The sequence below is a fragment of the Glycine soja genome, chromosome 14 (assembly GCF_004193775.1).
Source record: "Glycine soja cultivar W05 chromosome 14, ASM419377v2, whole genome shotgun sequence".
NCBI lineage: Eukaryota > Viridiplantae > Streptophyta > Magnoliopsida > Fabales > Fabaceae > Glycine > Glycine soja.
Genome location: NC_041015.1, coordinates 12,321,065 through 12,339,555, shown reverse-complemented (window position 1 = coordinate 12,339,555; position 18,491 = coordinate 12,321,065). Strand labels below are relative to the sequence as shown.

The 18,491-nt window shown below is 34.8% G+C and overlaps 1 long non-coding RNA gene and 1 pseudogene across 1 annotated transcript; one reads left to right on the top strand and one right to left on the bottom strand.

Annotated features, from left to right (window-relative positions):
* Positions 1-5,772: 5,772 nt before the first annotated feature.
* On the top strand, positions 5,773-15,934 carry LOC114384571. The gene is made up of 3 exons (XR_003660726.1): positions 5,773-5,886; positions 11,676-11,806; positions 15,712-15,934. It is a non-coding gene; the product is annotated as an uncharacterized LOC114384571 (long non-coding RNA).
* LOC114384570 lies at positions 9,737-11,210 on the bottom strand (annotated as a pseudogene).
* Positions 15,935-18,491: the final 2,557 nt, after the last annotated feature.

The window sequence follows — 18,491 nt, the reverse complement described above, 5'->3', positions numbered from 1 at the left end:
TTAAGTCTCTTAGAGGACTTCAGGTTGAAACTATATGTAACTAGCTTGTTACATACAATATATATTCTTCAGTTTGATGAGGATGTCAGAATTAGTGATAAAATCTCGAATTAGTAACTGATTATATAATTTAACAAAATTATCAAATTAAATAATAACAGGTAATTTCACCAAAATAATATTAATAGTAACATGCTAATGTCTTTTGATAACAAACTTGAATGAATGTCTTCATGACATTAGTGTGAAGTAATGATTATCTTTATTAGGTTTCTCATTTCAATTTTTTTTTATAAGACTCGAATTTAAGATTTTTGTTAAAAAAAGTTGATTTCAATTCTACTCATACTAATGATATGGTGATTTACAACTAATGATACGGTGATTGGTAAATGGATGTTTTTACATTAAACTAGTCTTTTGCCCATGCAGACGTTCGGACTCATTTCTATTTGAATATTATCAACACATGTGCAAAGTTCAATAACGATATTTATTTGTATGATAATAATGTTGAGCTATGTTTAGAAAAAAAAATAGCATAAAGTAAGAATACAAACAAACCTGATGTTATTGTAGATTCTTGGATGGTGTTGATGTAGCAATGAAAGAAAGACTACACAATAAAAAGAGGTAAATGAGTTCATTAGATTTTTGGATACAATTATTGATCATTTGATAATCAGAAGTATGACGATAGTATTATATACAGCAATATTCACGTGATAAGTAGATATTTTAAATCAATTTACTTTATTGGAGGTGATATAATAACAAACATCCAATAGTTGCTTTGGTCATGACGTCATGTGATGCTGCAACCTAAAGAAATAAATGTAATATATATTGAAATTTTGTAAATTAAATATTGACTTGTTGGAAATGATATCTAATGTATAATGATAATCTTTTCCATATATTAACGAACAAACAATTATTAAAAAAACACACGCATGACAAGTCCCATGACGTCAACATGAAAAATAATATGTTTGTCCCGTGAGTCATCCATATTTATTGTTGATCATATAATGATAATCTTTTTTACTCCCCATGATAATCTTTTGTACCTCAACAAACATTTAGTCTATTAATCCATATATATACTCTAATAATCTACTTAATATATTAAGTGGTAACCTTTTACGGTTTCCGTTCCTCAACATATATTGCTTATCAGTATAATGATAATTTTTTCATATATTCACACACAAACAATTATAAAAAAGAAATGTATGAAAGGTCCCATGACGTCAACATGGAAAGTAATATATTTGTCCCGTGGGTCATCCATATTTATCGCTGATCATATAATGATAATCTTTTTCACTTTCCATGATAATCTTTTGCACCTTAGCAAACATTTAGTCTATTAATCCTTATATATACTCTAATAATCTACTTAGTATATTAAGTGCTAACCTTTTAGTGTGTCATCTATATTAATTACATTTTTTAATTTAAAAAAAAAATAAAAAAGTGTATAAATGTAAAAAACTGCCACGTAAACCGATATTGATGTTGACATTTTTTGGCGGAAGAATGCGTTAACCACATAACTAAAGCATGTTTGGTACCATTTCAAAATGTATAAATTACTTTACGGTATTAGTGTGTGAGTCATTTTATTTTTTTTATACTATAACTTACTTTATCATGTCTATTGTCTTTACTATCTTTTTTTAAATCTCTATACTCACTACTAGAAAAATGGTATTTTACGACACGAACACTACAATGGTTGCTGGGAAAACGTCTTAGAAAGTTGTGCGGTGGTTTTTTTTGTAATTATTCGAACAATAATAGGATTTTACGACATTAAATCTAAGACGGTTATTTAAAACCGCCTTAGAATGTTATGTACAATTAATTTTACGACGGGTTTAAAAAAAAACCGTCTTAATTGGTTTGGATTAAAACAAATCCTTTCGCGTTGAACCTCACCTCTTTTCCCTTTCGTGCTGAACCTCACCTCTTTCCCCTTTCGCGCTTAAACCTTGGTTGTAGCTTCTAACCCTAGTTTCAACACCTGTTGGTTGAAGCACCTCTTGCCCTTTCGCGCTGAAACCTCAATGCCTCTAAGTTTTTCTTCAAACCTAGTCGCGGCCACGACAAAGTGTGTAGTGTAACATCAGCGCCTCTAGGTTTTTCTTCTAACCCACGGTCATCCCTTTCGCGCTGAAAGCTCAGCACCTGTAGGTTAAAGCACCTCTTGCCCTTTCTTCAAACCTCACCCCTGCTTGATTCTATTCCACAACCTCTTCGTTCCTTCTGACGACTTCAACCTTCCCAGCAAGGCTTTCGCAGGGCTTTCGATCCAACGTCGGGAGGGTTCCATCAGTCGGGTTGATTTCATCATTCGTAAGTTGGGGGAGTCCAACCGTGGACAACGACAAGCAGCTGCGACCTCCAACCTTACCTGCAAGTGGGGTAAAGTCACTGCCTTTTCAGCGCTACTCGATTTTATATTTCCAAAATAAATCTTTCTATATTATTGTTTGCAAAAATTCCCTATATTCACAGTCTCTACTATTTTTTTATAGAAAATATCTACTTTTTTTCTGATATAGTTTATGTACCTTACTGCTTCTTTGTCAACCTGCTCATGATTTCAAGTATCTTCGTGTTCGTGTTCGTGTACATTCATTGGTGTTTATCAATCGATTCATGACTTGTTCTGAGCATTATGAGGCCAAAAGATTAAATACATGTACACCTCGACTTAAAGACGATCAAGGATGCAGTATCAAAGAATACTTTTTATATTCTGCTAATTTTTTTTATTATATATTGATTCTATTACAAATTTCGCTTCTGAATCAAGGATTTCCAGCAGGGCGTTCGATCCAACATCGGCAACAAAGACATTGGTCTGACTTCAAAGAAAGCAGGTTAGTGAGTTAATTACTTACTTAGGTAGGTTAAGCTTGTGTTATTCGATGATGTGATTGTCCTTTTTCTTGTTTGAGAAGATGTGACTGCCTTGTTTCCTTTTGTAATGTAGTCTCTACTTGTAGTGACCATCTGTTATCCTATGTCTGAATAGTTAGCTAATAAAATTAAAAGTTGCTAGATGGTGGATGCCATTCTTCCCAACATATGATGCCTTTTTGCCTTATAATAACTAAGAAAAACTAATTTCTTTTGTCAATGGACCTAAAGTTTGAGGTTTAGTTTAGTTGCTTTATTCTTAGATCCGTCCTGATGGGATTAATACTATGTAGTCTGGTGAAATGAGACTTACTATGACTGACAAGATTAGGGGCTGTAGTGTCTAAAATTCATAGATCAGAATAAAATTGAAGCTTACCTAAATCAATGAAGCTAAATGGTTTGGTGAGTGGATGCCTCACAAAGAAAGGAAGTGACTTAGCTTAGACAAAGACAAAAAGCTAATAACCTCCCTATTTACCATCTGACATTTGATTCTCAAACCCCACCCCACCTCTCAAAATAAATCTGAAATTTATTAAGTTGACTTTGTTCAATGAATTCACTCAGCTGCTTCTTTAGCTTAATAACCTCCTGTTCCAGAAATAAGCAAGCAATTCAGGTTAACTTAAGCTCTAGGATAATAACAATGTTATCTAGTCCAGAGTTTAGATTACCTTGTCTTGAGACTCGAGAGTAACAAATTTAACTTTCTCTGGAATCTCCTCCCATTGCTGATCATCAATTATTAGTGACTGCATTAAGGAAATTTAATTAAAGATGAGCAACCAAGATCATTTGATTTTATTCCACAGAATTACTAAATTTCTGCTTGTACTCCATGGCTTGTGCTTCTGCATGCAAATTTAGCTCTGAAATATGAGGTTTCATTTGTCAAATCTGTCAAACAGCCTACCAAAAAGATTAATCTTTATCTGTTACGACAAACTTCAATCCAAGAGACATGATTAGCAATGTTTTAAAAATCCTACCTCTGCATCCTTTCTTGCTAACTCCCTCCTAAGAAGTTGTATGTGATTTAGGGCTTCATTGAGGCTTTTCTCTTTTTCATCCAAAAATGTACTGGAATTGATGTATAAAAACTAACTTAAATTTGGTTGATGATTGTCGTAGTTTGTTTAATTCAATGAGAACTGTTTATCAAATTGAGCCCACATCCAAGCATTATGCTTCCTTCATCAGTGTTTTTGGGTTATTGGGGTCTTCTGCAAGAAGCACTAGAAACTATCAATAACATGCCTTTCCAGCCTTCTGCTCTTGTTTGGCGCGCTTTGCTTGATGGTTGTAGATTGCATAAGAATGCGTTGATTGGAAAATGGGCTGCTCAGAATATTCTGTCCCTAGAACCTAAAGATCCTTCAACATTTATACTTGTTTCAAATTTGTATTCTGCTTCTGGGATGGGACCGCTCTGAAATGGTCAGGGAGGATATGAGAGAAAAGGGGTTTTGCAAACACCCAGCTCAAAGTTGGATCATTTGTGAGAAGAAAATAAATACATTTTATCCGAGAGATGGATCACATCCACAGGAGAAAGATATACACAGAGGTTTGGAAATTATGATCTTGGAGTGCCTAAAAATTGGATATGAACCTGACACGAGCTTTGTTCTCCATGAAGTAGAGGAGTATCACAAGAAAAATTTTCTATTCCATCACAGTGCTAAATTGGCAGCAACTTATGGGATGCTGATGACCAAGCCTGGAAAACCCATTCGGATTGTAAAGTTTCCTTCTTTGTGGGGACTGCCATTCATTCCTAAAATATGCATCTATTGTCACAAAGAGGGATATATTTCTGAGAGATTCTTCTGGATTTCATTGTTTCTCCAATGGCCAGTGCTCGTGTAAAGACTGCTGGTGAAACACTAGTTCATCCAACTGGTCACCATCATTCATGTCATGATGTTTGCTGAATAGTTTTTTTTTAAGTTATAGGATAGCAATGTTATATGAGAGTAGAATTAAAGATTTTATGTAGATGTTACTACCAATTTTTTGGGACCAATCAAGTGGAAGGAAGATGCTTCTTACAAATGCTTTTGTAAAAAAATTTAGGAATTAAAACTGCACAGCCTCGTCAGAACAAAGATGTATTTTCTTTGTTTACTGAAAACCTTCACCGTGTATGATCTGTCACAATTAGGTATTTAGTTTATATATACCAACTCAGCTGGGTATTTTGTTGGGGTTTCGACTTTTGAAAATTTTACTCCAACTGCATGAATTTTTAATGGTCAGATAACTTTTTTTAATTCATTTAATTAATGTTCTGTGTTGTGTCATACAGACTAATATAAACTAAATGTAGCATAATCTAAATTCCTCCTTATCAAGCTACATAATTTACCAACCTATTTTTTTAATATCCATTTTGTATCAAAAAGACTGTTGAGCTAGAACTCTTTTGTCCAAATGGTTACATGCTTCCATCACAATATTCCATCCAGTAAGTCAGTAATCACACTCGATTTACGTAAATTCAGGCTTCTTTTTCTTTCCCAACTCTAACATTGTGCTTCCTTTTTAGATTTTGCACACATGCTTTATCATTGTTGTTATTGTGTGTTCATTTTATACAAGTTTGCCTCTGTTGCCCCTGCTTAAGACGCTTTTAACATTTTTTTTTTCCAGTTTGTTCTCTGAACCCAATATTCTGAGCTTTAAGATCCTCTTTAGCTTTTAGCTTTTTGGGTTTATGATGATGACAAGGGTCGTTGTTAAGTTGTGAAGTCTGTTGTGCCCAATGCACAAAAATTAATTGTTTTGATTTCTTTAAATTTGCATCTAATATTGTCTATTTGACTTTCACATATTGGAACTCCAATCTGCATTCCTTCCAGAGAGTTCATTGATATTGGTCGTGTTGCCTCCATTGAGAATAACCATCTACCTGTTGATTATGCAAGGAAGGGGCAGAAAGTAGCCATTAAGGTATGTTCTTGGACTATAGTAAAACTATTAACTTCCGGGTTTTTCTACTTGTTTTTCTTTCACTAATTTCTTGGTACATCATCAAGAAATGAGTTTTCCATATTTTGACAGAGTCCTATCATTTCCCTGCCATGCATATACAACACTTTAATTTGCCAAAATATAATATGAGACTTTACAATTGAGAAGTAATTTATCCATAGCTTAAAAGCTGCAGAACACAGAAAACAACTTGTCGTTTTGTGCTAAAAAAATCTCTTTTATATGTAAGCTAGTTCACCTATGTTAGAACTTAGAAGTCTATCTGAGATTGCCTTCCAAATAAAAGCTACGATTTTCAATGGGACCAGTAACTTATAGGAGAAATTTTTGTATTTTGGAGAAGACATGCTTAGGAAATAAAATTAAAAAGAATATAAATTCTTACATTTTTTAAAAAAGATTGAAGAGGCTAAGGTTATCGTTCATTACTCACGGCCCTGAGAACCACCACTTTGACCAATCTGTTTGGACAGCTTTCCTTTGAATGAATGAGATTGTATGCCGACTTTGTAGTGTGTGTATATATATACCCCCCCCCCCCCCCCAAAGCACATCACTACCATCAAATTGTTTTTCACAATTTATGTAACTTAGGCAATAAAATTTTATATAATAAAAATTAATATATAGATGATCACATGGAGATCTTTAAGAGACACTTATTTCTGTTTTTCATACAAAATATTAATTATTATTTATTTTTTATTCTATTCGTGAAGTAATGATAATTTTTTTAAAATAAAATATATACTATCATATATTTTTAGAGCCTTTTTTCTTTGTTTTTTTATCTTTTAAAAGTAATATAAATAAATAAATTAAATGAATTTATTAGTATTTTATATTAAATTATTTTTATTATAATTAATTTAAGAATTTGTCTCCTCTTTCATGTTTTTCTTTAATTTACTATCTTTGCTTGGACAGAAAACAAAGAAGATATATTATATACGGGGCACCCCGGGCTACAAAAGCTTTTTTATCCAAAAATCCTACCTCTGCATCTTTTTTTGGCTTGGATTAGTATCATTTGTTTTTGTAGTTGACATTAGGAGTGCAAGGCAAATACTTGTAATAGGTTCTGCTATAAGCCCCATTCTGGGGTGGACCAAACAGTTGGCTGAATTCAAATACAGCAGATTTGTAATCTCAATCCTGTACCTTTTAGTACCTCTGGTACTCATTTAATATACATATATATTTATTTTGGCTAACCAAAAAAAAAATTTGTTTCTGTAGTCTCCTTTGTTTCCAATTAAAATTTTTACTATAAGAGTAAAAAAAGGACACTAGCATGGCTTAATTGTTCAAAATAAGTATTAATCAAGTAAAAAGGCATCCATCCATATGAATTTATGGAACAATAAACCTCTCTCCATTTTAACAGAATAATATTTAACAAACCATTTTTAATGTCCTTATCATTCAACAAGATATTGTCTTGATTCAAAGAAACTTGTCCTTCAGGTTTCATCTCATTGAGTGTTGCATCCCCGCCAACAAAGATTTCCTTACTATCATCGTTTGAGGTATGTATGTGATTCTCACACTTATGTGCTTAAGTATGTGATTCTCACACTTATGGGAACAAACTTTTGGGTCAAATTTTTTTTGTCTGATAAGCATGGTGTTTTGATATATAGTTTGGGTGTTAATTACTATTCTAAATATATTTGCATATAGCTTTTAGCTAGCAGTCACAATCGTTTTGAAAATATTAGCCTAAAAGTTCAATTTGCGTTAAAGGAACAATGCTAATAATTACTATTCTAAATAGATTTGCATATAGCTTTTAGCTAGCAGTCACAATCATTTTGAAAATATTAGCCTAAAAGTTCAAATATTTGGTGGGTTTGAAGTTGAAGTCGCATGGCCAGCCTCTTCTTTACTTTCTTGATTATCATATGAAGGAGGAGTACCTTCTTTTTCTTCCTCTGGATTTGATTCTGTTTCTTGTGATGGTTCTTTGGGTGGTTCTTGTTCAGTTGGTTGTGTTTCTTTCTTAGGGACTTTCCCCGGAATCGTTGGAATTGTAATGATGACAGTTTTGCCATCAAACTTCCCCTTAATTTTGTTGATGTCACAAAATTCTGGAACTTGATATAATGCATTGAAACGTGCCCTCCTATTGTTTCCAAGTGATCTTTCACCGTAAACTCTCACCCTTCCAAAATCGTACTCAGTTTTAGCTCCAATATGCTCTCTTGCAAAACCTGTACATAGGAATATCATGAGAAACAACATGCATATGGTTATAGAAAGGAAAATGGACAACTTACACTCCAAAAATGAGGCATTGGGTAGAAGGAAGGAAGAAAGATAAAAATGATAAAGAAAGAGAGAAAATAATAGATGTGAGGAGAAATTAATAGATAATTAAGGAAGAAAAATGAAGCTGAAACGAGATCAAAGAGAAAAAAGATACATATGATAATAACTAGTACAAAAAATGCTTTGACAAACATAACTCATACACAAACCATAATAATCCAAGAAAAAAGGACTAACAAACAGAAAAATCATTGACAATACTTCCAATGTCCCATTTACCAAATTCCTACCAATTACTAACAAAGCATTAAACTTTGTTATAAAATAATACATTACATTCCTTTGGAATGATAAAACTAAAGAATTCCATAGAATTGCAGAGATAATAATGTTTGTAGAAACCCCATTAGCCCAAAAAACAAAAAATACAAAATTTCAGTTTTTCTAACACCATTCTTGATAACTCAAATCATAACTCAAATTTCAGCCAGAACCTAAAGGTGTTTTTAGCTTGACGATAATGACACCCTACTAGCATAACCTCACTCTTAGCTAACGAACAAAATATGTCACCATGTTCCATACTTGTTCATTTGGTGTTTTTAGCTAACGAACACCAAATGAAATAGACAAATATAAAATATGAAAGAAAATTAAAAGACGCACTCTTTTGAGGTTCTAGCTTTTCCCCTGATTATTTATATAAAAGAAAAACAAAATGAGCAAAAATGAAAGAATAATATATAAAAAAAAAAAGAAAGATTCTAGGAAACAAAAGGGGCAGAGTAAATATGAAGGTACAGTGAAGAAAAAGTGATTTTTATTACCGGGAAAACGAGAGGGCGCATTTCTGGAAGGATAAGGTCTTTGTGTGGTTTATGTAAGTGATTTAGTAATAATTGAGATACTTACCCTTCAACATATTGAAGAAGCTCTTTCTGTTTTGGTGCAACTGCATCTCGATTCTTATCCTATACTATCAGTTCAAACTCATCTATACCAGCTTCCAGCTTATTAAGTAGTTCAACTCCATGTTCTTTCTTTGATTCAGCTAAACCAGATACAATTAAAGTCTTCCCTTGAAATACAACATAAAAAAACTTGGGAAATTTTAAAAAACTATATACATCCAAATAGTAATTTCATGATAAGGGGTCTTAAATCTTTTATATATTAGATGACCCAAAAATGAAGAAAAAGAATTACATTTACTTATACAGTTTCGGTGGAATCAATCCATGTTGATAGAAAATATCTTATGTTGCAGCCATAGTTATAGCAGCATTATCAAATAGAAGAACACTGAAGCTATCAACAGAAAGCCAAAGTACAAAAAATAACCCCCCAAAAAATATATTAGTAGAGTCTTATTCACTAAATCAATGCCCTGAAGAAAAAGAATGCCAAATTGTAAAGCAACTTATTATACCCTAGGTCATGCAAAGCATAGGAAAGGGATTTTGGGCCACAAAAGTGAATGTCGGCTTGGTAGCTGAACAAGTTAGGAAGGCCAAGTCAGAATCAACACTCTAAGGTGTATTTGAAGCTATTAAAAAGAAGCATGTAAATTAAAAAAATAAAATGGTAGTACAGGATTCTAGTAATCACAAACTTCTTAGGCGACTAAATGTCTCAGAGGACACTTTTATCTTTTCTGAGTTACAAAATAAAGATGCCAATGAATTCCAGACAGAAATTTCAAGAAGCTTCCCCTGACTTATCATGTTCTCCAACCACATAACTGCTTCATATTGCCTACCCAAGAAGCAAAGACCCCTAATGAGTGAATTGTAATTGTTGGTACAAGGCCAATATGATTTAATTGACATTTTCTCCAAAAGTTGGCTTGCCTCAAGATACCTTCTCTCACCACAAAGCATTTCCAGCAAAATGCTGTGAGTATCTCTGTCGCCTGTGCAACCGACCTTGCTAGACATCTTGTTCAAGCTCTCGAGTATGGTTGTGGAATTTCCAACATTGCATAGGTTTTTCAAGAGAATATTGTACATTTTAGCAGTGGGTAGACAATTGACTTTCACCATGTCCTCCTCAATTACCTTGATTGCTTCATCCACTTTACTAACCTTGCACAATGCAGCTACTTTTGCCTCAAAGATAGAATGTGTTGGTTTAAAGCCTCTGACTTGCATTTCAATGATGACTTTATCAGCTTCATCTATCTTACCCTCGCTGTACAGATCAACAACCATGGCATTATAACTAGCCAAACTAGGAACTGAGCCCTTGATCAAAGCTTCGTGAATTATGCGTTTAGCATTTTCTATATCTTTACCATCTGAGAGGTGGCCAAGATCAAGTTGGCTATAGCATCACGTTGGAGCCTTCAGTCTTTTCCTCAAAATTTTACCCAGAATTTCTTCAGCTTCTTCAAATTTTCCAGCATCACATAAAGCATCCAAAAGAGTTCTATAGACCACAATATCCTCACCATTTCCTTTCTGTGAGATCCTCCAAAACATTGAATACAACAAATGGGTGGCCTCATGCAACCTCCTGTCTTGGCACAATCCCTTCATCAAAATTGCATAATTGTCCCTATTAGGGTAGCAACTTTGATAATCCATCTCTTGGAATAATTGCAATGCCAGATCAGAGCGACTCTTTTGACAAAGAGCATACATAAGCAAGTTCAATGCTCGAACCAAAGACCTCACTTCCCAACCACAAGAGCTCTCCACAAAAAGCCGGTGTGCAATTTCAAGCCGGTTCTCCTTGACCATTATCTGCAACATGGTGTTGAAGGATTCTGTCCAATTCACACAGTTAAACCGAGGAATACTCTTATACAGAGAGATTGCTTCATCCACCAGCCCGGCATTCACATATGTCTTGATAACAGACACAAAAACAGAATCTTTGCTTTCACATGAATCCTCTTTCATTTGCTCAATCACATCCCTCATCTCATTGAGTCTCCCTGATGTTCCAAGGATGCTGATCATGGTGGCATAAACAGGACCATTGTGGTAGTAATTGGGGTACCTGGATTTGAGTCTCTTCCAATTGTAATTATTTTTTTATCTGCTTCCAATTGTAAGTATAATTTTTTTATCAGCAAAAAGGTTATTAATATAACTGGTACCTAAATCAGTGGTACCTAAATCATAATCATGTTTCAGTACAGATCAAAGGTAAAGCCTAAGGTTAATGGATATGATCTTCGTACCAAACAGTAAGTACAAATACTGCATAACCCTAGCAAACCCGAAATTGCATCAGCGCCCCACATATATACCTCCAGTAAATACAGATGGAGATAGCAAATAATTAGATAACTAGATTATTACTCATGCATCCTTGGTAGTAGTTGACAAGACACAATCACAATGTTAGCTGGATTTATTAGAAAAGTATATATATTTTACTCTTCCCTCCCCATTTTGATTTTTGAGACCTATTGGAATAAAATTACATTTTTAAACTTGCAAATTGTTACAAGCTTTGCTATGATGCAGGTGTTACTGTTAAGGCGTGTGGCGGTTGTTAAGGATAGCAATATAGTTGATACTCTTTCATTTAGCATACTGTCATCTCATTGAGTGTTGCATCCCCGCCAACAAAGATTTCCTTACTATCATCGTTCGAGGTATGTATGTGATTCTCACACTTATGTGCTTAAGTATTATAGGCAATGGTTGACATGTTACTATTCTTTAGTAGTACATTGTAATTCATTGAGTGAGCCATAGTTCCCTGTTTGAGATTGAATACAACGATTAATACGGACAGTTTGGATTAATTGTTGTATTCAATCTTGAATTGTCCGTTTGGACAATTTGGGAAGACAAATTGTTTTTACTTCATTTTGACTTATAAGTTAAGTATGTTGTGTTATTTTTTACTAAATTTCAAACAATGCATCTTGCTTTGTTCTCTGGGTGCATACATGATAGGCGTGAATTGATGTCACCGCTTTCATGTTGTGTACTTGGAGACCAAAGCGAAATGCTGCCGAAATTTTGTCAAAATTAACATAACTGTCTTAACTTGTTTGTTTGAATGAAGTAAAAAATTGTCTTTCCGAATGGGGTAGGGTCATACCTTTTTATGAAAAAGAGAGGTTGACATGCATATCGGTTAATGTGCGGGCTATGGCAGAACACCATAATGGATCGAAGTTGGATGACAAGACCACGCATAAGTGACGAGTATGACAATGGAGTTGAAGATTTCTTGCAATTTGCCAAACATAATGCAGCACCCATTGGTGGACTATACTTATGTCCATGTGTTAATTGTTTGAATGGACGACGACAATATTTGGATGACATTAGAACACATCTTATATGTGATGGTATCAGTCCAAATTATACGAAATGGATTTGGCATGGTGAATTACCACAAATGTCATCAAGCCCTCTGACTGCTCCAGTTGACGAAGAAGTTGGTGATCATATAGAAGACATGCTACGTGATCTTGGACAAGAGGGTTTTAGGCAAGCACATTCACCTTACTATGAAAGCTTGGATACTGATTCTACGACTCCATTGTATATGGGATGCACAAAGTACACACGGTTATCAGCGGTCTTAGGTTTGGTGAATTTGAAAGCAAGATTTGGGTGGAGTGATAAAAGTTTCAACGAATCACTTTTGTTATTGAAGAATATGCTTCCTGTAGATAACACATTACCCAAGAACCATTACAAGGCAAAGAAGATATTATGCCCTGTGGGTATGGAATACCACAAAATACATGCGTGCCCTAATGATTGTATTTCGTATAGACATCAATTTGCTGAAAAACGCAGCTGCCCTACATGTGGAGCGTCACGTTACAAAGTGAAGTCTGATGAAAGCAGTGTTGATGGAAGCACATACAAAGATTGTCCATCAAAAGTGTGTTGGTATCTTCCAGTAATACCAAGGTTTAAGCGATTGTTTGCTAATGCACAAGACGCAAAAAACCTAACATGGCATGTTGATGGGAGGATTAAAGATGGATTGCTCCGTCATCCTGCTGATTCTCCTCAATGGAAGTCAATTGATGAGTTGTATTCGAAATTTGGACAAGATCCCAGAAACCTAAGGGTTGGTCTCACCTCCGATGGAATGAATACTTTTGGGAACTTGAGCTGCAACCACAGTTCCTGACCTGTTTTGCTGATGATTTACAACCTTCCTCCTTGGTTGTGCATCAAACGGAAGTACATAATGATGTGTATGATGATAGCCGGTCCCAGACAGCCAGGAAATGACACTGATGTGTATCTTGCTCCGTTGATTGAAAAAAAAAACTTCGTACCCCATTGCCCAGAGGCTCTTCGCTATGCGAAGGTATTGAAGACCTCAGGAAATTGTGGGTAGAAGGGGTTGATGTGTATGATAGGAATGCTCAGGAGACATTCAGGTTGCGTGTAATGATTTTTTGCACCATTAACGACTTTCCAGCATATGGGAATTTGAGTTGATATACCATCAAAGGCCACCACGCATGTCCTATATGTGAGAAAGACACAAGTTACATCCAATTAAAGCATGGAAAGAAGACAGTGTATACAAGACATCGAAGATTTTTAAAAGATTTTCACCCATACAGGCGAATGAAGAAGGCATTTAATGGCACATCTGAGTTTGACAGTGCACCGATTCCTTTGTCAGGTCATGAAGTTTTTGATCGGGTGAAGAACATCATCACTATATATGGGAAGACACAAAAAAAGGATGGGCCCCACAACCAGCTTTGGAAGAAAAAGTCTATATTTTTTTATCTGCCTTACTGGTGTGATTTAGATGTGAGACATTGTTTAGATGTTATGCATGTTGAAAAAAATGTATGTGATAGTCTAGTTGGAACACTGCTAAACATTAAAGGCAAGACAAAAGATGGTTTGAAATGTCATCAAGATTTAGTAGAGATGGGCATACGACAACAGTTGCACCCAGTTTCAAAAGGTGTTCGAACTTATTTGCCGCCCGCATCTCATACAATGTCAAATACTGAGAAAAAAAGATTTTGTCATTGTCTGAAAAATGTCAAAGTCCCACAAGCATACTCTTCAAATATAAAGAGCCTTATATCTGTGAGTGATATGAAATTGGTTGGCTTGAAGTCTCATGATTGTCACGTTTTAATGCAACAATTATTGCCTATAGCCATCTGGGGTATATTGCCTGACAAAGTAAGGGTTGCAATAACTAGATTGTGTTTTTCTTCAATGCCATCTACAGCAAAGTAATCGACCCGAAACAGTTGGATGATTTGGAAAATGAGGCTTCCATTATCATTTGTCAATTGGAGATGTATTTTCCACCTGCATTTTTTGACATAATGGTTCACTTGGTTGTTCATCTAGTTCGAGAAATACGGTTGTGCGGGCCCGTTTATCTGCGTTGGATGTATCCGGTTGAGTGGTACATGAAGGTATTGAAAGGTTATACGAAAAATCAATATCGCCCAGAAGCAAGCATTGTTGAAAGGTATGTGGCTGAAGAAGCCATTGAGTTTTGTTCTGAGTACATTGAAAATGGTTCACCTGTTGGTCTTCCAGAAAGCCGTCATGAGTCCACCCGACAAGGAAGGGGTACACGAGGATTCGATGTTGTAACCATGGATCGGGAACAGGTCTCACAAGCGCATTTATATGTACTAAACAACACTGCTGAAGTTATACCATACTTAGATGCTCACAAGGAATATGTTGCAGCTTGTCACCCAAACATGAATATGATGCGCGTGTTACAGGAGCACAATAGGAGTTTCATTAATTGGTTTAGAAAAACAATTTTTGGAATTAACACTGCTTCTAAGACATTAACAATGTTAGTTGTTGGGCCTAATATGAATGTCCTCACTTGGAAGGGGTATGATATCAACAATTATTCATTTTACACAAAATCGCAGGATGATCACAGTGTTGTACAAAACAGTGGAGTAACCATTGATGCTCATTCGGACCACTTTAGTAGTGCAGTGGATAACCATCATATTCGAGCGTCCATGCCTTATTATGGACAAATCAAGGAAATTTGGGAGCTTGATTATGGTGAATTTAGAGTGCATGTTTTCAAGTGCCAATGGGTTAATGGAAATGCAGGTGTTCGACAAGACAAAATGGGGTTTACTTTGGTTGACCTTCAAAGGATTGGTTATAAGGACGACCCATTCATCCTGGCAGCACAAGCAAGACAAGTGTTCTATGTTGAAGATCCCAACGACTCAAGATGGTCAGTTGTTCTTCAGGGGAAAACAATTGGTATCTCTCCCGATATTGATGCTTCAACCCTTGATGTTAACGACATGCCGACCTTCTCCACAGAAATGCCTCCCGTAAATGATGAAAATGAGGAGGATGATGTATATGCAAATCGTATCGATCATGATGAAGGTTTATGGGAAAATACATCTACTTGAATGTGGTATATAACACCATTTTGTTTACCTTATCCATTGTCATTTTAAATTTCTTATTATTTGTATTTCATTACTATTTGATACGTTTATGTTGTGGTAATTTAGTTGGCTTAATTTATTTCCGTATTTCTATGCAGGCATGGCAACACCCCCGAGGTCCCCTCCACCACTAGATTCTCCTACGGAAACCACAAAAAAGAAGACTAGACAAACTACCAGGATGCGAAGGTTGACTGCCAAAAGCTTAGATCAACCACGACCAACTGTCCACGTCAACCCTTCTACTGGTAGAGGATCTGGCCCTCATAAAGAAAAATTTCATAGTTACCTGGGGGTAGTGGCACGGGAGAAAATCCCTATCATTCATACTACTTGGAAGGATGTCCCAGAAACTCTAAAAGTTATTGTATGGGATAACATTTTGGTAAGTACGCTAAACTGGTAACTAGATATTTATTATTAGAGTAACTTATTCAGCAGTATTTAGAAGTAACATGTAACTAGGTATTTTGAACTCTTCTCTTAATTAATATGATTATAGAAAAGTGATGTAATTGAGTCTATGCAATTCGAGGCACCCAACTTCATTGATATGTGAAAATGAGAACGAATTAGATTTGCACATGGAGAGGAATTACTTTTTTTTTTTTAAATGCATATCAACATTATGATCATATGGTGTTAATTATGATACAAAAATGAGAACGAGTCTCCCCTCCTGTGACAATATAGGATTATCTACCCACTGTGGGAAATTCATTATATAGTTTACATACTTCAAGCTATGTATACACGAGTTTAAGAGATTATTATTCTTCAAAGACAAGTAATTTTATATGAATTCATTTTTGGGTGGGCATTTCATATGAACTAGCAATAGGCATTACACATCTGTGTGAAAAAGAGTTGTCTCTTAGCTGGTACTTAGTACTCATAGCTTTTATTAGCGGGGATGTTTGGCTTTTAAGAAAAAAAATAACATTTCATATTTGATATTCAATTAATTTAGTATTAGTGTATTACTAATATTTTTCAAGTTTTGCCAAGTGATTGAGGCCTGCTACCCCGAGTAAAATGAAGAAAATGCAACCATTGCTTCTTTGTAAAGTGAGAGCAACTTTAAAATGGATTCACAGTTCTACAACTTAGTCAACCCCCCATAACAAGTTGGGGAGTGTGTGGACCATGCTTTGAAGTATGGTTGCATTGCTGCCATGCATAGGGTCAGGGATATATAGATAGTCCTAAAGGGGAATTCTGGCATGGACATTTCACCTTAGCATTTTAGAAAGGGCCCCAAGTAAGGTATGCACATGAATTTATTGAATTTCATTTATGTGAAAATGAGGGGAAAAAACTAACCATCAATGAACATAAATAGGTAAGGTTTGTACAACAAAAATTAAAAAATCTGTATCAATGATAAGTTTGGATAGTGAAAGACTACTTAAGACTCAAAGTAAACTGGGTTATTATAGTATGTAATACAATAATGGTTATCAAACATGAGACACAAAAGTGAAACGGAATCCTCATAAAATAAAATTATTAAGATGAAGAAAATATGATACAAAATCATCATAAACAATAAAACAAAATAGAAAGGAAAAAAAATAACTAAACAAAGCTTCTCAATCCCCTTGCATATAAAATTGAAGACTTGTATATACTTAATATGTATATGTATATAACATTAATCATAGGACAACATCTCAGAGATCGTATCAGTTCCAACTTTTATATTTGTTTATCAAATGATTGGTCTTTTTTAATTAATGTTTTTAAGCAAGTTCTGATCTGCAACCTGAGTAAACCCAGCCAAAGAATGCAAAACATGAACATGTAAGAAAGATTCACTGTTAGTGTTTCAAAATAAAATGATTTCTTAATTCCTAACAAATACTCTAAAACTAGTAAAGTACTTTATAAGCAAATGACATAGAAGTATAACCATAGATGCCAAAGCTCAAGTTCATACCAACTCTTTTATAATCCCCTAAATCAGAAAAACACTGGGCAACAGATTCAGCCATTCCTATGCCTTCAAAAATTTCAGCAGCTTCCCTAAGCATTGCATTTGAATCCTCAGGATTCAAATCATGCAAACGGTTTGCATTTGCCCTAAGACCAGAAGCCTTAGACTTTCTCTCCCAGTAAGAGTCTCCTGCTCTTTCAAAACACATCGTTGCCATCTCATAGTTATTTTGATAGTATAGCTGTAAACGAACAACCAAAGTGATCTGATAACATTTGGGTAGATTTCAAAGCAAACTATAATAAACCTCATAAGACACCAATAAACAATGATTCAATCAAATGAAAATAAAGTATGACATGTTATTTTAATTCATTACTATAGAAGCACAACGAATATAATGGATGATTATAAAAACAACCTTTTTGCCACGTGACCTCCATTCTTCAGGACTACTTGCAACTTTCATTGCTTGAGCAAGTGAATCATCCAGTTCTTTAAATTGCACAAGACCTTTCTTTCTCCAATAATCAAACAGAGGTCTAGAGTACTCTTCTGTATTCTCACATATCCACAATCTTTGTCTTGTACGAGTTATAGCCACATATAACTGCTTAAGTTTAGAGCACAAGAGATTGTGTTTGGAATCACTGAAATTTGGATACGACTTAAGTTCTGTAGGTTCCAACATTTCTTGTTCCTTCATATACTCATATATCACTCTCCATCGATTTTTCAAAGGTGAAGAGCCAAAAAAGTTGTACAGCAATACATCCTGGAAAAGGACACATCAGACCATTAAAAAATATACATAATATACAAAGTAGAAATGAATTAGATAAGATTCTTTCACAACCTGAAACTCAAGGCCTTTGCACTCTAAAATGGTTAAAACAAGAGCCTGCTTCTCCACATAGTCTAAAACTTCCTTACGAGCAGAAT